This window comes from Amblyraja radiata, chromosome 25, assembly GCF_010909765.2.
Source record: "Amblyraja radiata isolate CabotCenter1 chromosome 25, sAmbRad1.1.pri, whole genome shotgun sequence".
Taxonomy (NCBI): Eukaryota; Metazoa; Chordata; class Chondrichthyes; order Rajiformes; family Rajidae; genus Amblyraja; species Amblyraja radiata.
Window position 1 is genome coordinate 5,685,440 of NC_045980.1, and position 21,586 is coordinate 5,707,025.

Here is a 21,586-nt window from a genome sequence, read left to right on the forward strand (position 1 = left end):
ATATAATCTACACATTCGCAACAACATTAGGACCACCAAACTATAAATAGTATGACATTGACAGATGGGACTTTGTAAAACATTTTATTGATATATTAATCTCTTAAAATACCAGCTTGATTATTTTATAGATTACCACAATGCTCTAGTGCAACATACTTTTCTCAGGGTGTTAAAAAGACAGTGTATTTTTTTTGTTTGTGAAACATGTTAGTAATTACTGCATTAGATATGAGCAATGGTGCAACATGTACCATATTAATTGGACAGTGATTTAAATGCAACTCTTCCTCACAAACAAGTTCAAGCAGATTGTTTAGCATTAACTGTTCTGTTACTATTTGCATAATAAGAGTATTCAATGTGTTGATGTGAAATCCACACTCATACATAAAAAGTCTCATAATCCTACTGACAATAACTAAATCATATTTAATTTACTATCAACACAAATTTAGTGCCATCAGTTATAAAACAATGATGTGGTCGATGGCATCCATTATTTCATGCTTCTTAATTCGAAAGCAATCTGACAGAAATTTATGCATTTTGGTTTCAATGTTTTTCTTGGAAGCATTTGTACAAAAAACTTGACAATTTTACAGCTTTGTGAATAGCTTCAATTTTAACACATTCCAAAAAAGACATTATATTTAAAAGAGAGAGAAAGAAGAAGAGAGAAAAAAGAAAAAAGAGGGGAGATATACCCCTCGACCCACCCATACGCCCGCTCATCCAGCCCTAAGAGGAATTTCGAATGTGTTCAAATATTGTGTTGCTCGAGAAAATCAATAAAAGGTGACCCTATTTTAAAAAATTGCTCCGGTTTATCATTCAAGATAAACCTAATTCTCTCTAGATGTAATGTGTCAGTCATTTCTGTAATCCGCATCTTCACTGGAGGAACTTCAGCATTTTTCCAGAATTTAAGTATGAGTTTTTTTGCTGAAATTAGTCCATAGCCGACAAAGCGTAGCTGAAAAGCAGTCAATTTACTACATGCCTCTGATACTCCCAGTATTATCAGTTTTGAGTTTGGCTCGAATGGGATTTTCAGTATATTGGAGAGGACGCTGAATACATCCGGCAAAAAACTTTCTATTTTTGTACCATGTACAAAACTGTGGGTTAAAGTGGCTTCTTGGAACTGACACTTATCGCAAAGAGGGGAAACACTGGGGAAAATTTTGTTCAGTTTGGTTTTTGAGTAAGTATAACCTGTGCAGCACTTTGAACTGTATCAGGCAATGTCTGGCATTTAAGGAGCAAATAATGGTATATTGTAAGCTTTCGTCCCATATATCATTTGAGATTTATTGACCCATCTCATCTTCCCATCCACACCTGTAAACCTCAGATGATGGGGTGTTGATGTTTTGAAGAACATTGTAAATGTAGGATATCAACTTCTCTGTATCTGCATGTCTATTCAAACATTCATCGAGTTTATCTGGACTTGCAGTGTTGTAGTCTTGAATGTATGTTTTCACATAGTCCCTAACCTGAAGATATCTGAAAAAATTATTAGTATTCAAATCGTATTTCTCCCGCAACTCTTGGAAGGAGGAAAAGGTCCCCTTCCAATATAGGTCTCGCACAGTGTTGATTCCTTTGTTCTTCCAGTGGGTGAAAACACCATCTAAAGTAGAGGGTTTAAAAGAGGGATTGTTTGCAATAGGAAGAATGAGAGACTTGTCTCTCAATTTGAGACTGAACTTCAACTGTTTCCAGATACCATGTATTATAGGGTTATGATCGTACATTGACTTATTCAGGGGTATTGGAGACAGGACAATCGAGCCTTTGGAGAAAGGCAAGCAATCTTCTCTTTCCTTTTTTAGCCAGTTGGCCTGTTGGTGTGAATCATCCAACCAGAAGATTATGGTTTTAATATTCGTTGCCCAGTAGTAAGTGAGGAAATTGGGTAAGGCTAGTCCTCCATTCTCTTTGGATTTGCACAGGTGTCGTTTATGTATTCGGTGACCTTTTGTAGTCCCAAATGAAGTTAGTGATCATTTTTTTTAAAGAAAGATTTGGGAAGATATATCGGTATTGTCTGAAATAAATATAAAAGCTGCGGGAGAAAAATCATCTTTAGAAATTGATGGATTTTAACTTTAAATTTGAAAGCATAAATTAAGTTTCCAACATCTTTCATCCTAGTTTCGACAAATGCAATCAACCTGGCGTGCACAAACAGAAGATCAAACAGAACAAGTTGTCTTACAACTTTAGGCTGTGCACGCCATACGCAAGAAGAAGAAGCCCATGTAAGAGGCAGTTTGGTGAAATGACTGATAGATGGAAGCAATTTAATATAGTTGTGTACAACCCCTGTACTTTTTTTTAGTTTAGTTTAATTCATTGTCACATACCGAGGTACAGTGAAAAGCTTTTGTTGCGTGCTATCCAGTCAGTGGAAAGATTTTGAGAAACAAAATATGTAGATACAATTTATCCAATCAGTTATTCTGTTTTTTTCTCTCTCTACAAATGTACCTGACAGGCTGAGTAATTCCAATATTTTCTGTTTTTAAATGAAATGGTACTATTTTCAGAGGTGCATGAATAGTAGGTATGTTACAATACTTACCTTCAGCGGCGCTGCAATTCTGCCACTGGCCGTGTGCGCGATTTTGGCGCGTTTGAGGGGGGGGGGGCGGGGTTAAAACGCGCTTTTCTCCTACCTTGTGCTGGATTATATTTTGTTGGAGTGCAAGCTTTTGCTGAAGAATCGTTCCAATGGGCGTTCCGTGTATTTTTTTTAAAAATTCGCCCGACAAGTTAATCGCTGGAGCGATTTTAAAATCAGCTCCTGAAGCCGTCAACGCCGACAACGGGGACGGATTTTACGTAGGGGACAGGTAAAAGAAAGAAGTTTATTTTTATGTATAAAAGTGTTTCTTAAGATGCATTTAATTCACATTTTAAGTTGAGAAACGGTGATTTTTCCCCCCGTACGAACCGACAGTGTTTTTGCTGCCGATATGGGGACTAAATCACCGCAACCGCAACTAACGTATGGCATCTCTGTGTGGTATCTCAGCTGCACGGAGGCGGAGAGGAGAGCTCTTCAGCGCGTCGTCAACAGAGCGCAGAGGATCATCGGGACAGAGCTACCAGCCTTGGAGGGCATCTACCACACGCGGTGCCTCAGGAAGGCCCTCAGCATCCATAAGGACTCATCACACCCCTGCCACGGTCTGTTTCAACTACTTCCCTCCGGCAGACGTTACAAGGCCTTCTACGCCCGAACCTCCAGACTCAGGAACAGTTTCATCCCAAGAGCTATAGCGGCTCTGAACCGGCCCTAATGAGTGCCCCCCCACCCACCCCCTTTGGACAGTCTCCCTCAGATGGTCACGTCAATCAATTCAGCTTGTTTATTTATGTATTGTATTTATTTACCTTTCTTGTACATCAGTGGAGCTGCACACTAAATCTCGTTGCACTGACGTGCAATGACAATAAAAGATATATTATTATTATTATTATTATAATTCCAATTGATCGCGTTCCAGAGAAACCCACTCGCAAGCTGATTTAAATGGCCATTAATTTACAGGTATTAAACATTAAATTCCTTCCATTTGGCCTATAAACCCATGACAATGAGATTTTAAAATTATGTTATATTGTGAATTCTTGTGTGAATGTTATTTGGACACTTAGGCTATTTAAAAATGTTAATCTATTCTTAAGAAATGGATAGATGTTTAGATCTAGTAATTGAATTTTGTAATTAGCTACAATTAGGTAACTAACTAATTATATGCTTTAATTTCAAGTCATCTAAGTAAGATTGTTTCATATTTGTTTCAGAATGCTTCAATCTATAATAACTGAAAATTTCTTTCAGTTCTCTTAATTTTTAAGAAAGTTATGGGCTTTTGACTGTTCTCGATCACAGCTTTTGTGTTAAGTCAATGGAAAAGCAATAGGGAACAAGATGCTAATTTCCGAGTATGAAAATGGCCATAACCTTTTAAATACTGAACATATGAAAGTGAATTAGGTGTCAACTTAAACTTATTTTTATGCTTTATCTGATGGGATAAATTACAGACTTGATTTTTAAAATCTCAAAATTTTGTAACACTGCTATGAATAGGGGATCATGGAAATGCAAGCTTGCAAATCTTTTTTTTATTTGTTTTTTTAATATTTTTTATTGTACAATAATGTAGTTCATAAGTACCTAATACATAATGAGATATTACAGTTCATGTTAAACTTCTTGTTTCAAATTTAACAGAATAGAACAGAAAATGAGACAAGCCAAGATAGAGAAGAAAAGAGTATCATAAGCCGTGACGATAGTGTTAGTTCGTGAGATAGTAAAGAAAGCCCGAAGAAAAGGTAGAAGGGGATAGAGTGGAAAAAAGAGAAGAGAAAAAGAAAAAGATAGAGAGAAAGAAAGGAAATAAAAGTAAAGAGATTGAAAGAGATATACCTATCTAATATCTTTATCCACCCTTCACCCGGTTCTGAAAGGTTTAATTTCTAAGGTTATGTTGCACCATATGCTTGTAAAAAGTCGATAAAAGAAGACCAAATCATTAAGAATTGGCCTGCTTTGCCTGAAAGGAGGTCTAATTTCTTCAAGATGTAACATTTCAGACATATTTGTAATCCACATTTTGAGCGTTGGTGTGGCTGTATTTTTCCAAAATGTAAGTATGTTTTTTTGCCGTTATTAAGCCATAGTTAAGAAGAGATTTTTGAAACGTAGTTAGTTTACATCCGTCTTCCATTGATGCAAAGATAATTAGTTCTGTATTGGGGTTCAGTTTTGTGTTAAATAGTTTTGTAAAAAGTTTTGTACAGGAGACAAAAGAGTGTGTTATAGTGGCGTTTTGAGATGCAGATGTCACAGATGGGAGAGACATTTGGAAAAAATTTATTCAGTCTAGTTTTCGAGTAATATAATCTATGTAAAATCTTAAATTGAATTAAATTATGTCTTACATTAATCGAACATTTGTGTACATATAGCAAGTGTTTTTCCCATCTGTCTTTCAGAATTTTTATCAGTAATTCTCGTTCCCAATCCATTCTAATTGCCTCTGTCGAAGGCATTTCTATATTTAAAATTATATTATATAAATATGATATTATATTGCTTGAGTGTCTTTCTATTCATTCCTTCATCTAATAAATCTGAGGTTAGATTTGATATCCTTGTATGTATTTTTTCAAGTAGTCTCGAACTTGAAGATATTTGAAATATTGATTACTTTTCAGGTTGTATTTTAATTGTAATTTTTGAAATGGTAGAAGGTTTCCCATTTCATACATATCTCCAATCATTTTAATTCCTATTCTTTCCCAATGGGTAAACGTGTTATCAATAGTAGATGGTTTGAATGAGGGATTATTAACTATTGGAGAAAGAAGCGATAAATTCCTCAATACTTTTACTTGTTTCCAAATTCGTATTGCGCTGTGAATAATTGGATTCTTCTTATATATTATATTGTTCAATTTTATCGGGGAGAAAAGGATCGCTCCTATATTAAAAGGGGAGCAATCCTCTTTCTCCATTCTTATCCAATCTACTTGTTGGGCAGATCTGTCCAACAAATTTCTCTTTCCTGTGTCCCACCCGCATGGGCAATCCTCTTTTTTCATCTCTGGCCTTTGTCCACCCATCTGCCAAATACAAACCCTCATCTGTATCCACTTCCCACTTGCCAGGCCCTGTTCTCAACCTCTCTTCTCAAAATTTCTCTCCCCCATACAACAGTCAGTCTGTAGGATCCTGACTCAAAACCTCGCCTATCAATGTCTTCCAGAGCTGCTGCCTGACCAGCTGAGTTGCTCCAGCACTTTGTGTCTCTCTTTGTAAACCAGCATCTGCAGTTACTTGTGTCTAAACCTTGACCTTGATGACTGACTCTGCAATGGATTTCTTGGCTGCAGTTCACTAGTGGATCCCTCATGGTATTCAATGGCAGAACAGGAGAAAGCTGTGGTTTTCTTTACAATTACATAGGGAAATTTGTTTTCCAATCTTATGGCAGATATATAGGGTTAAAAAAAGGACGAATTAGCGTAATCTTTTTGATTTACATTTGTGTTCATTATTAATGAAGTAGTTGATATGCTATTTGTTAATTTTTGTAAACAAACTTAATAAATATTAATTATTTTTAATAGTTTTTAAATGTTAAAAAAATATCAACAATATTCATACAGAATTCATTTGTCAAAGGTGTCAAGAGTTTTTAATGGTTAGAAACTTTGCCACCTGTCTTAAAGAGTTTTGTGAGTAGCATTTATTCTGGTTCACCCACATCATTTGATTATGTCATTTGAACCTAATCAAGGTTCACTAACCTTGCACATCCAATGAAGATAAGTTTGGAGAAGTGGAGAATGCAAGAGAAGGCTATGAGTTCCAATTGGGAGAAGATATTATTGAAATATTTTGTATTTTTTCCCTTTGACTTGTTTCTTCAATTAAGCAATTTTCAGTCCTTCTACAATTTTTTGGATTAAATGAGCATTAGGTTTTTATTGGTACTACTCATTCATTTGTCCACTTAATCACACATAAACATTCAGTCCATTTATTTTGTGGGTTCCTGGGAAAAGAACTGAGCTGCACAACAGCTCAGCATGAAGGGAATGGATGGGGTGAATGGACAGTCTTTTACCCAGAGTAGGGGAATCAAGAACCAGTGGACATAGGTTTAAGGTGAAAGTGAAAAGAGGAACCTGAAAGGTATTGTGGGTTTTGGAACGAGCAACTGGAGGAGGTAGTTGAGGCAGGTACTATAACAGGATTTTGCAAGCATTTGGATAGGTACATGGATAGAAAATGTTTAGAGGGATATGGGCCATATAGTGGAAGGTGGGGCTAGTGTAAATAGTGCCACCTTGGTCAGCAGGGGCCTGTTTCTGTGCTGTATGACTAACTGGCAATGCGTATGTTTGCAGTAATAGTTTCCTAATCCAATGCTAGTGTTCCCAACCCCGCATCAACATCTAATCAATTACTCATTCACTCAATCACTTTTTATTTTCAATTCATTTTTCATTTTAATTGGCTTTACTTTTCTTTTCATGGGAACCAAAATTCAAATTTGGGATTTGGAAGAATGGAAATGCTCATGAGGTTTCTGAGCCAGACTGAACATTAAGCCGCACTATTAACTCCAAAGGACAATTTCAATGCAAGGAAACATGATCCTTTTGGTTTTGCAGGTTCAGATACAACACAGCAACAGATGTTGTTATATTAAGCTTCATGTTGCAGCTGAACAAACATCAGTGGACTATATTGCCATAAGCATTGGTTTCTTAAAATTATGGCAAATCCACCCACCAGATGGGACAAGGTGAGAAAGGAACAGAAAGCAATTTAGTTTGGTGTTAGAGATACAGCATGGAAACAGGTCCTTCGGCCCACCTTGTTCGTGCTGTCCAGCGATCCCCGCATAGTAACACTATCCTACACGATAGGGACAATTTTACCAGTTTATAACCAAAACCAATTAACTTACAAACCTGTACGTCTTTGGAGTGTAGGAGGAAACCGGAACACCCGGAGGAAACCGACACAGGTCACGGGGAAAACATACAAACTGCGAACAGACAGCACCCGTAGTCAGGATTGAACCCAGGTCTCTGACGCTTTAAGGCATCAACTCTACACTGTGCCACTTTCAAACTCCTGCAAGTTGAACTTAAATAATTATTTTAAAAATCCCTTATCTTAAAATTGAAATAGCTCAACTTGAAAAAGGAAGAAACAGAAAGTGGGAAACTACAGGCCAGTTAACTTAAAATTGAGAGTATGTCAGAAGCTAATATGTTATGGCAGAACACTTACAACATCAATATGATTTTCTTAAAGAGAGCTCATGTTTGGCAAATTTACTGGAATTGTCTAAATAAATGACATGTGCTATGGATAAAGGGAATCGCCCAAGATTTACAGAAACATTCTTTAGGGTTCAGTATAAAAGATTACTGTGGACATTTTTAAAGTCCATGGTTTAATGGCTCATGCCATTGATAGAAGATAGGCTTGCTAACAGGAAACAGAAAATAAGCATAACGGAGCTTATCTTGTTGGCAAGATACAGAAAGTGATGTGTCATAGGGATTGATGCGAGGACATCAACATGTTGCACTTTATATAAATGACGGATGAAAGCACTGAAGCAATGTTGCTAAATTTGCTGACAGAGGAGGCTGGAAACGATGAGGCTGAACCACGGGACTGGGCAACGTTCTGGCTAATGGAGTGGAATGTGGAAAAAACGTGCAATTGTATATTTTACAAATAAAATTAAAAAGTGCACCATGTTATCAAACGGTGAGAGCTGGAGAGCTCCAATATGTCAGGGAATTTAGGAGTCCTCGTACATGATTTAAAAAGTATTTGTACACAGGAAAAGCAGAATGTTATATTTAATTGCTAGGATATTTAGAAACATAGAAAATAGGTGTAGGAGTAGGCCATTCGGCCCTTCAGGCCAGCATCGCCATTCAATATGATCATGGCTGATCATCCACCATTCCTGCGTTTTCTCCAAAAATTTGAATACAAAAATAGGAAAATTATGCTTCAGTTCTATGGGGCATTCGTGACACCACGTCTAGAGTATTATGTATAATATTAACAACATAGAACAGTACAGAACAGGGACGATCCCTTCAGCCCACAAGCCTGACCCCGAGAGTCAAGCCATTGAACCCTGTTCTGCCTGGCCCCGAGGGCTGGAGAGGAGAGTGATGAGATTCAAGATGACAGCAGCAGCGGATGCAAGGAAGTGAAGGGCCAGTAAGCAGAACTGGGGTCTTACTGCGGGAGAAACCCCTGGGGTACAAAGAGATGACGGTTCGCTGGCGGATGTGTGGATACGGATCGAGGCGACAGTGGAATGGGATGCTGGAGGCCCTGCAGCAGCTTGGGGCTCAACTGGATCAGACGCTGCTCCAAGTGGGACCAGACATGGGGAGCAGCAGCGGATGAGGACTCCAACAGCTTTGTTTGGCCAGGCTGCTGCAAAGCCGCGGAACAACTGGCGTTTTTGTCCAGATTAAGAACCCTTCACTTATAAGTCAAGTCAAGAGAGTTTATTGTCATGTGACCCAGATAGGACAATGACATTTTTGCTTGCCGCAGCACAACAGAATATAGTAAGCATAAATACAGAACAGTTTAGTGTGTCTATATAGCATAGACCATATATACACATAAATAAACAGCTAAAGTGCAATAGGCTGTTATAGTTCAGAGTTTGTTTGATGGCGAGTTTAAGAGCCTGATGGCTGTGGGGAAGAAGCTGTTCCTGAACCTGGATGTACCAGATTTCAGGCTCCTGTACCTTCTACCTGATGGCAGCTGAGAGATGAGTGTGTGGCCAGGATGGTGTGCGTCCTTGATGATGCTGGCAGCCTTTTTGAGGCAGCGACTGCGATAGATCCCTTCGATGGTGGGGAGGTCAGAGCCGATGATGGACTGGGCAGTGGTCACAACTTTCTGCAGTCTTTTCTGCTCCTGGATGCTCAAGTTGCTGAACCAAGCCACGATGCAACCAGTCAGTATGCTCTCTACTGTGCACCTGTAGAAGTTCGAGAGAGTCCTCTTTGACACACCCATTCTCCGTAAACTTCTCAGGAAGTAGAGGCGCTGATGTGCTTCCTTTATAATTGCATCAGCGTGCTGGGACCAGGAAAGATCTTTGGAAATATGCAAATAACAGCTTGGACTTCAAAATGGTGCCAAAACTTGGTGATTCTCGTATACTATCTCAGTACACTATTCATATACACTTATATTTAATCTAAGGTTGCGCTTTTGCAGTGACAGATTTTTATATCGTTCAAGGAATCTTTCCTTTAGTCACTATGATTGAAGACAGGGGTTTAGGAGATGAATCGAAACGCATTCACGAGCTCTCCACGAGACATTCAATGCCATCCAAAGATAAATCTTCCAAACGCAGTTTCTTAATTAATAGTTTCTTTATTGCAGTAATAAAAACAGTAATATATTTATCCAAACTTCTTCTTGTTTAAGTACATTTTGATCTTACTCGTAGTGAAACTTGTGCATGGTGGAAAGCCGTGACCTTTCCCCCATGCTCAGAGCTGCCAGGTTTCGTCAGAGCATTTCAGTATTCTAGTACCTGAAAATCAGTATTTTACTGAGGAAATCAGTATTTTTACACAATGCCATTTGGCTGAATTATATTTTTAATGTGCGGTCATACCCATGTAAGAGTACAAGAATGCATAACTTGTTTATTGTTTATTTGTAATACAGTTTATTGTGTATTATATGTCATAGCTGCTTTCTTGCATATCTCTGTCTCTCTCTCTCTCTCTCTCTCTCTCTCTCTCTCTCTCTCTCTCTCTCTCTCTCTGTGTTGGCTGCAGCCATTGTCTGCTTCAGTAAGGGAAGCTGGTCGGTCACCGAGTGACCAGTGCATTATGTGATTGGACACAATGCCCTTGGAGACAGCGGCTGATTGTACGGGAGGAGACCGATTTGTTGATTGGACGGGAATTTTAAGGGAAGCTGGTCGGTGATTGAATGCAACCCCCTTAGAGACAGCGGTTGATTGGCCTCCAAATAATCGGGCAACAAAAAAATGACAAATAGGAAAACAAAAAAATCAGAAATTGGAATTCAGTTGCAGGTACAGCTGAAGGGATTTAGCGCTCGGGTACAATGAGCGCATTAGAAGATTATCTGAGTATCCTGAAATCATATCTCATGAGCACGAGTCAAGTAGTGAAAGATAGCCGGGCGATGCTATGAATTTATATGAATTTTTAAAATCCGATATGTTTAAATCAGTTTAAGAATAAGGGGCTAGTCATTTAGAACAAAGAGGAGGAAACACTTTTTCTCACAGAGAGTTGTGAGTCTATGGAATTCTCTGCCACAGAGGGAGGCCGGTTCTCTGGATACTTTCAAGAGAGAGCTAGATAGGGATCTTAACGGCAGCGGAGTCAGGGGATATGGGGAGAAGGCAGGAACGGGGTACTGATTGGGGATGATCAGCCATGATCACATTGAATGGCGGTGCTGGCTCGAAGGGCCAAATGGCCTACTCATGCACCTATTGTCTATTGTCTAAATCGTTCAAAAGCTACAACCACAACGTGATAAATAACACTAAATAAAACTGAAGCAAATAAAGGTAAACAGAAGAACTAACCTTGAAGGAGAGAGAAAAAGCAACACACATAAACTTAATTTTTTTAAATTCATCCCTAAATGACAGGTAAAAAATTACTAAATAACACGGGTGGATAAAAATGCTGGAGAAACTCAGCGGGTGAGATGCTGCCTCAACCGCTGAGTTTCTCCAGCATTTTTGTCTACCTTCGATTGTTCCAGCATCTGCAGTTCCTTCTTAAAAATAACGTGGGTGAATGACTGTACCTGCACACCAGGAAGAAGCCCATGCCCTAAGAGCCCTTAAATGACAGTGACTTTTAAGAAATTCTCCCATTAATTTTATTCAAAGGAACGCGGCGTCATTAATACTTGGTCAAAACACAATTATATTTCCTGAGGAATGCAGACAGATGTATTGGTGACACATTGTATAACTATGTGTTAACTACTGGTTGTTAACAAGTGGTAACAGTGGCAGTTAACAAATCTTTTTCGTCTCAGTTGAATCAAGTGATAAACGACTCCAATCTTTCTGCAGTATTCATTAAACCCGAGCTATTTAAAAATATAAAATTCCTAGGCGATTTTGCTGCAACATGGCCGGTGCAGCGGTGACTCGTTGTAACGATAATCCATGGTCGTTTTTTTAAAAAAATCCGTATTTATCAATGCAAATTCGTATTTCCGTATTCGTATCGCATTTCCGTACGAAATACGGAAAATCCGTACTACTTGGCAGCTGTGCATGCTTCTTCAAACTAAACTAAACACTACTAGGGCGTCTGCGCGAGAATCCCAGCCGCAAACACGCCTCCGACTACGTATAAATCCCACCCACATAATTACAGGCAGATAAAATTTAAAGGTAACTGGTTATAGTTGTAACATACTGAGTTATGCTAAATGGCTACTACAATACTTTTACTGAACTGTATGTAAAAAAAATAATTTCACTGCACCTCAGTACATGTGGCAATAAAGAACCATTGAATCAATGTCTGTACTGAACATGATGTCAGGTTAAACTAATTTCCTTTGCCTACACATGATCCATATTCCTCCATATCCATGTGAATAGCTAAAAGCCAATTAAATGGCACTGATGTATTTGCCTCACCACCCTCTCTGCCAGTACATGCCAGGTAACTTCCTTCCTTTGTATAAAACAACTTGCACACACATCTTTAAATTTTGTGCCTTACACCTTAAAGCTATTCCCTTTCCATGTCCACCCTGAAAAAAGATTCTGACTGTCTATCCTATCTATGCCTACTGTTAGGTCTCCCCTCAGCATCCAACACTCCAAAGAAACCAATCCAAGTTTGTTCAAACTCTCCTATAACTTCTCCTATTAGCCTATTAAGGCAGCATTCTGGTCCACCTTCTCTGCACCCTTTATCAAAGCCTCCACATCCTACCTGAAATGGGGCGTCCAGAATTGTACATAACATCCAAATACGGCCTAACCAAACTCCTGTAAGGCTGTAACATGACTTTTGATTCTTATACTCAATGCTCTGACAGATGAAGGCAAGCATATTATACACCTTCTGTAGATAAGCATAAAATGCTGGAGTAACTCAGCAGAACAGCTAGCATCTCTGAAGAGAAGGAATAGGTGTCGGGTCGAGACCTTTCTTCAGACTGAGAGTCAGGGGAGAGGGAAATTAGAGATATGAAACGCTACAAAGAGCATGAAAAGGACAGATAGAGCAGATGATGATCAATGAAATGTCCAATGGTTCATTGATGGCTGAGGGGAAGCTGACAACGAGGCATACAAACAGTAAAATTAATTAGGAGGATAGTAGGGGATCTAGGGTGGGGGAGAGACGTTGAGAGAGGGAAAGCAAGGGTTAAGGGGCCTGTCCCACTTGGGCGACCTAATCCGCGAGTTCTGGCGAGTTTGCCCTCGACTCATACTCGCAGCATGGTCGACACGAGGTCGTAGGAGGTCTTCGTAACTCTCCTTCATGCTCGAGAGTGGTCTCCACGCACTCGAAGCCTCAGCTAGGTCGCGGCATTTTTTTCAATATGTTAAAAAATGCCTGCAAGTAAAAAAAGGTCGGCATGGAAAAAATCAACACTTTTTTTACTCGTAGGTTTAGTCGTAGTAGGTCGGCATGTTAGTCGTAGATAATCGAGGGTAGTCGAAGGTAGTCGTAGATAGTCTTCATCATAGTTGAAGGGAGGTCGAAGGAGATCGATGGAGGTCGTCTTCACTCTCCACTATTTGGTGTCCAATTTTCCCGAAGTTAGTCGTAGCTAGTCGAAGCTGGTCTTCAAAGCATAGTCGAAGGAGGTCTTCTACATAGTCGAAGGAGGTCTTCAACATATCATTTTTTCTAAACTCACCAATTAGTCACCAAGTGGGACAGCCCCTTTACTTAAGTTGGAGAAACCAATATTGATACCTCTGGATTGTAAGCTGCCCAAGAAAAATATGAGGTGTTGTTCCTCCAATTTGCGTTTGGCCTCACTCTGACAGTGGAGAATGCCCAGGACAGAAAGATCAGTATGAGAATGGGAGGGGAAGTTAGTGTTTAGCAACCGGGAGATCGTGTAGTGCCAGGCGGACTGAGCGAAGATGTTCAGCGAAACGATCGCACAGTTTCTCACCAAGATCTCTCTATACATAAATGCTCTTATGGGTCTTGCCATTACCTATTTACTCTCCCCTTACATTCGACCTCCCGAAGTGTAATCCCTCACAGTTGCTCGAATTAAACACCATCTGCCATTTTTCCACTTACTGATGCCTCTATTCACACACTAATGCCTCTATTCACACACTAATGCCTCTACTCGCACACCAACGCCTCTACTCGCCTCGCCACGGTATTGGGGGTTCAGTATTGATGTGGATAGAGAACTGGCTGGCAGACAGAAAGCAAATAGTAGGAGTAAACGGGTCCTTTTCAGAATGGCAGGCAGTGACTAGTGGGGTACCGCAAGGCTCAGTGCTGGGACCCCAGCTATTTACAATATATATTAATGATTTGGACGAGGGAATTGAATGCAACATCTCCAAGTTTGCGGATGTCACGAAGCTGGGGGGCAGTGTTAGCTGTGAGGAGGATGCTAGGAGGCTGCAAGGTGACTTGGATAGGTTGGGTGAGTGGGCAAATGCATGGCAGATGCAGTATTATGTGGATAAATGTGAGGTTATCCACTTTGGTGGCAAGAACAGGAAAGTAGACTATTATCTGAATGGCGGCCGATTAGGAAAAGGGGAGATGCAATGAGACCTGGGTGTCATGGTACACCAGTCATTGAAAGTAGGCAGCAGGCAGTGAAGAAAGCGAATGGTATGTTAGCATTCATAGCAAAAGGATTTGAGTATAGGAGCAGGGAGGTTCTACTGCAGTTGTACAGGGCCTTGGTGAGACCACACCTGGAGTATTGCGTACAGTTTTGGTCTAATCTGAGGAAAGACATTCTTGCCATAGAGGGAGTACAGAGAAGGTTCACCAGACTGATTCCTGGGATGGCAGGACTTTCATATGAAGAAAGACTGGATAGACTTGGCTTGTACTCGCTGGAATTTAGAAGATTGAGGGAGGATCTTATAGAAACGTACAAAATTCTTAAGGGGTTGGACAGGCTAGATGCAAGAAGATTGTTCCCGATGTTGGGGAAGTCCAGAACAAGGGGCCACAGTTTAAGGATAAGGGGGAAGTCTTTTAGGACCGAGATGAAGGTTGCTTAAGAAGGTTCAATTGTTGAGTATTAATGGTGGAGTAGCAAGATGGATTCAACAGTGGCTGAATGGGAGATGCCAGACAGTAATGGTGGATGGCTGTTTGTCAGGTTGGAGGCCGGTGATTAGTGGGGTGCCTCAGGGATCTGTGTTGGATCCACTGTTGTTTGTCATATACATCAATGATCTGGATGATGGTGTGGTAAATTGGATTAGTAAGTATGCAGATGATACTAAGATAGGTGGTGTTGTGGATAATGAAGTAGATTTTCAAAGTCTACAGAGAGATTTAGGCCATTTGGAAGAGTGGGCTGAAAGATGGCAGATGGAGTTTAATGCTGATAAGTGTGAGGTGCTACATCTTGGCAGGACAAATCAAAATAGGACGTACATGGTAAACGGTAGCGAATTGAGGAATGCAGTTGAACAGAGGGATCTAGAAATAACTGTGCATAGTTTCCCTGAAGGTGGAATCTCATGTAGATAGGGTGGTAAAGAAAGCTTTTGGTGTGCTGGCCTTTATAAATCAGAGCATTGAGTATAGAAGTTGGGATGTAATGTTAAAATTGTACAAGGCATTGGTGAGGCCAATTCTGGAGTATGGTGTACAGTTTTGGTCGCCAAATTATAGGAAAGATGTCAACAAAATAGAGAGAGTACAGAGGAGATTTACTAGAATGTTGCCTGGGTTTCAGCAACTAAGTTACAGAGAAAGGTTGAACAAGTTAGGTCTTTATTCTTTGGAGCGCAGAAGGTTAAGGGGGGACTTGATAGAGGTCTTTAAAATGATGAGAGGGATAGACAAGAGTTGACGTGGATAAGTTTTTCCCATTGAGAGTAGGGAAGATTCAAACAAGAGGACATGATTTGAGAATTAAGGGACAGAAGTTTGGGGGTAACATGAGGGGGAACTTCTTTACTCAGAGAGTGGTAGCTGTGTGGAATGAGCTCCCAGTGGAAGTGGTGGAGGCAGGTTCGATTTTATCATTTAAAAATAAATTGGATAGGTATATGGACGGGAAAGGAATGGAGGGTTATGGTCTGAGTGCAGGTAGATGGGACTAGCTGAGAATAAGTGTTCGGCACGGACTAGAAGGGCCGAGATGGCCTGTTTCCGTGCTGTAATTGTTATATGTTATATGGCTATATGATAATTTTATTTTTCACACAGAGAGTCGTGAATCTGTGGAATTCTCTCCTTTTACCCCATAATTTGCCTATCTACTGACGCATAGCCCCCAACTCGCAGGCGTGTCTAGAGAGGGAGGGGGGGGGGAGAGAGAGAGAGGGGGGGAGAGAGAGGGAGGGGGAGAGGAAGGGGGTGGAGAGGGGTTAGGGAGAGAGAGGGAGGGAGGGGGGAGAGGGAGGGAGGGGGGGAGAGGGAGGGAGGGGGAGAGAGGGAGGGAGAGAGCGAGAGGGAGGGGAGAGAGGGAGGGGGGGCAGGGAGGGGGAACTGCCTCGCGGGGCCGGTCCCACTTCGATCAGCGGAGGCGTATGAGGGGGGGATCTTATAGAAACTTACAAAATTCTTAAGGGGTTGGACAGGCTAGATGCAGGAAGATTGTTCCCGATGTTGGGGAAGTCCAGAACAAGGGGTCATAGTTTAAGGATAAAGGGGAAATCTTTTAGGACTGAGATGAGAAAAACATTTTTTACACAGAGAGTGGTGAATCTCTGGAATTCTCTGCCACAGAAAGTAGTTGAGGCTATATTTAAGAGGGAGTTAGATGTGGTCCTTATGGCTATAGGGATCGGGGGTATGGAGAGAAGACAGGTACAGGATACCGAGTTGATCAGCCATAATCATATTGAATGGCGGTGCAGGCTCGAAGGGCCGTATGGCCTACTCCTGCACCTATTTTCTATGTTTCTACTCACACACTAACGCCTCTACTAGCACACTAATGCCTCTACTAGCACACTAATGCCTCTACTCACACACTAATGCCTCTACTAGCACACTAATGCCTCTATTCACACACTAATGCCTCTACTTCCTTAGAAACCTTAGGAAGTTCAGCATGTACACAACAACTCTCACCAACTTCTACAGATACGCTATTGAAAGCATTTTATCGGGATGCATCACAAACTGGTTTGGGAATAGCTCCATCCAAGACCATGAGTAATTGCAAGAGTTATGGACATAGCCCAGATTATCACTCAAACCGACTGTCCTTCCATTGATTCCATCTACACGTCACACTTCCTCGGCAAGACGGCCAGTACGATCAAGGACCAGCCTCATCCCGGTCACTCCCTCTTCTCACCTCTCCCATCAGGCTGGAAGTTTGAAAATGCCTACCTACAGATTCAGGGACAGTTTGTTCCCAGCTGTTATTAGGCAACTGAACGGTCCTCTCATCAGCTAGTGTGCAGTTCTGACCTCCCATCCATCTCACTGGAGATCTTTGAACTATCTTGAATCGGACTTTATTGAACTTCAATTTTATAACTTGCACTAAATGTTGTACCCTTTATCCTTTATCTGTGCACTTTGGGCAGCTTGATTGTATTCATGCACAGCCTTTTCTTTGACTAAAAAGCATGCAAACAAAAGCTTTTCACTGTATCTCGGTCCTCATGATAATAATACACTAAACTAAACCAAACATTTCTTTGAAATCTCCTTTTTCACGGTACAGTAGAAATACTATTTGTTTTTCTTTAACCCGGAGAAAAATACTTGATAAGTAAAGGGGTAAAAGATTACTGTAGGTATATGGATGTGCAGATTTTAGGTTATCATGAGATCAATTGTGATATTTCTATATAGTGGAACAAACTTTATGGGCCAAACTTTATTGGTGCACTGCTTGTGTTTACATGCTGAGTTCCTGCATATCTTCAAAAGGAAGCTGTGTCACTTCAAAGCCATTTGCAAAATGACAACAAAATTCATACCCAACACTTATATTTTTTTCCACAAAAGCTACTAACAAAATCAAATTGTATTCCTGCAAGAGAATCACCATGGGGAAAAGACAATGAGCTTTCATCACACAACCGATGCTTTTACAGACACTCACATCTGCTAATGCTGAATTAGTATCAATTTAAATAGAAAGACAAACAAGAGCTTTTCTTATTCATTTGTAAGAATTTGCAGGCAAAGTGCTCTACAATTAATCAATCTAAAGTTCATAAAGTAATTTGACAATTAATCAATTATTCTGCAAGCTGCTCCTCAGACATGAGTATACTTTTCTTGGCAGGCAAACCATGCCCCACAATCTGACACTCACCATGGGACTGGGCTGCCAACTGCACCCACGATTTACAACTAAAAACCGGCTCCTCAGAAGCAAAGAAAAATCCATTAGACCTTGGCTTTGTGCCACAATGTGCAATATTTGTGCTTCTATTTCCATTTCCCCACTGTTTTTGGATTATCATTTTGAGCAGCTTAGCCAAAGGACTGTTTGAGGAAATCTCTAAAGCACCTGAAACAAGCATCTTTTTGATGCCTTTAATCAACTAAATGGAATCTGAAATCTGTTCATTGGAGCTCTCTCACAAACTACTGTAGCCCTCAGTGCACTTGTGTTTATTCCCTGGTTTTATGTGAAACACCATTTGGTCTTTAATTTTAAAGCTAGATGTTTCTTGCCAAATAAATGCTATAGACATAAAGAATAATCTTTAACAGTTCTCACTGGAATACCAATTGTATCAGCCAAATGCTGCAAATACACTTAGAGAAAAAAGCCAACCCGAGGGACAATACCCCCGAAGTATTCAATTTGCTGATTTATTTTTCCAATAAAAGAACAGCTTATAAAATATAGATATAAATAAAGGATTCTAATTTTTTCCCCCATCAAAAAATCCAATTCATGCATATGTACAGATAACCTTTCTTTTTTGCTGGTATGTACAAATACAAGTTATATCCTTCACTTATAGTAAATGACATTCTTCATACCATCTTGCATTTGAAATTAATGTCTTCAAGATGATCACAGGTATCAAGTTTCAACTCATCTCTACATAGGTCACTTTATGAAAACAAAAGTCTTTGTAAATAAAAGAGGAAAAAACGTCACATCTATTGTAATACCAAATATTGTTTTACATAAAAATAACACATGGGTGGATACAAAGCAGCTGATGGTCCCTGGGAAAGTCAACTGTATTCTTTGACCCACAACAATGCTGTACATTTGCAATACTTTCCAAGCAAAATGCTTGCAGTTCTATTCTCAACAGAATAGAGTTATTACATGATTTACAATTGCAATGTCAATGTTAAAACATTTGTATTCCTGCACAGTTTTGGCCACCATATGGTGCTCATCACTCATGGCCTTTGAGAAGTTGAAGGTAGCTAAACCTATTTCAATCACTTTGGTTTTTATGGTGAAAGTATTCTCATAGCTGTGTCAGGAATTCCTGGATATTGACCTGGCAAATAAGGAAGAAGGAACAGAATGATATTGGGAGGTGTTTGTGGAGGTGATGAACACTGTTGCCCTTGTCTTCCAGCTGCACGATACCACACACTTACAGGCACTAATGCAGCTGCCTGGTTTAGTTGCTGCAATGCAGTTATTACACCAATTATATGCTTCTGCAATCTTAATATGATTTTTCCCCCAGCATAACATCAGCAGAACCTGGAGGCATTTATTGATGATATCAATCTTCCCAGGCACGTGCCATCAGGGTAGGCAAGGTAGGCACTGCCTACCCTGACTAAAATTATGAAATGGCAATTATTAAATATAAATAGTAAAGGCATGGACGAATTATGCCTATCTAAGAGATCGATCTCTTAGGTAGGCATAATTCTCCGTGCCTTTCATCCGCAGCACTTGTAACACGCGAAGGTCTGTGCAGCCCACGTGCCGTCAGCGCTGCTTGAAGCCGTTAATGACAAGCAGGGCTGAAGGCAGCTGAATTTCTGCCTTTGCAGTACTGCGCATGCGCAGCGCGAGCTCCTTGGCGGGTTTTTCAAATATGGATTGTCATTATTTTAAGAGTATCTTAAGAAACAAAGAGAGAAGAATGGAGTTTGTGTACCATTAACGTGGTAAGTACATTTCTTGGTGCTTTATGTTTTTAAATACCGTATATCCTGGGTGGAGAGAGCTCCTTTCACAGCATTTGGGGAGTCTGGCCCGGGGTAAAGTTGCGGGGAGGGCAGGAGCGTTGTCAAGGAGGGAATCAGGGCCAGTAACCCACTTGCCGCGATGCTCCAGGCACGGAGCCACCACATTGTGGCTGGGGAGTGAATTAGCTTGAGTGGTTGCAAGTGGCCGCCGGGACCGGACAGCACCTTCTGCCGGTCCCCGCTCACCTCTGGCAGTGCTCTCCATCTGAAAACCTCTCTCCTGCCGCTCGCCAGCCTCACTCATGTCAGCCGCTTCCCGCAAATCCTTAAATTCCGACAGCGCGCTCAAGGGACCAATTGAGGTTACTCGGCTGATGGAATTTAAGGATTTGTGGGAAGCGGCTGACATGAGCGAAGCCGGCGAGCGGCAGGTAAGAGATGTTCAGACGGAGAGCACTGCCAGAGGTGAGCAGGCCGGCAGAAGGTGCTGAAGTGGCAGCCGGTTCTGCTGTCGGGTCCCGGCAGCCGCTCGCAGGCACCCGAGCTGCTTCCCTCCCGGGAAGTGGCGGCCTGTTCTGCTGTCCGTGCCCGGAGCGCTGCTGCAGCAGTGAGTGAGTCTGACATGAGCTCCACCCTCTCCTTCTCAACACTCCTGCCCGCTCCGCATCTTTAACCTCTGGCACAGACTCTCCACATACTGTGAAAGGAACTCTCCCTCCATTTGGTCCCTTGAATTAGTATTGTCATTCAATAAGATGACAACTGATTCATGTTGTCCCGGAGTGCTCCCGTTTTTCCCACCATCTCTCCACCTGCCTTCAACCTCCGTCCCCCACCCATTCAGTAATTAAAAAATGAAGGAGATTTAGAAGCCTTGGGCAAATTGAATTGTTACTTATTTTTATTTTTTACAGAGAGAACAATCTGCGCATGCGCATTTTAAGATTTTTTTTAAAAAGCCGACTGTCTGCCTACCTTGAGTAATTAATCACGGCATGGCACTGAATCTTCCCCACCACCACAATAGGCTCATTTGTGAACCTTCTGCCCTTTTGCTGTGATGTTAATAAGGATACTATATTATTTCACCAACACTGATCCTAACCCTCCTCTAGTTCTTTATAGCCCCTACTGAAATGATAATGAATTCAAAGCATTCCTTCATCAATACATACTCAGCTGGCCTTGGGCCTCTAAAAAATACTTAAGCCTCGTCAGGTTTTACATGCCTTAATAAATTAACTGCAATTTCCTCATCGATCAAACTCTCTAATTATTTACACTATCTAAGCAATCTTTTCCAGTCACAGATTCCAGTGTTCCATTGATCCCAGGCTGCATCTTGTTCCCTTCCCTTTGAGGCATTACGAGTGTGTTCTCTTCCTCTGTCCCTTCTTTTCGCAAGCCACATGAGCACGAGCAGATAATTATTGCAGTTTCATATAAATCATGGCTCCCTCCAAACAAAACTGTTTTGGTTTTCCAATACACAGCCAGACGGACGCACCCACCTTGTATTGTCATTAGTCTGAAAGCAAAGTACTGGAAGAACACAGCAAGACAGGCAGCATCTGTAGAGAGAATGGACAGATGGCATTTCAGGACTCTTCTTCATACTGAAGCCTGCTGAGTTCCTCAGCACTTTGTTTCTTGGTCAAGATTCCAGCAGGTGCCATCTTTCATGTCT

The 21,586-nt window shown here is 40.9% G+C and overlaps 1 protein-coding gene across 1 annotated transcript in view; it reads right to left on the bottom strand.

Annotated features, from left to right (window-relative positions):
• The window catches only part of fbxw8 (F-box and WD repeat domain containing 8), a 182,592-nt gene that overhangs the window by 9,419 nt on the left and 151,587 nt on the right, over positions 1–21,586 (bottom strand). The window lies entirely within an intron of this gene.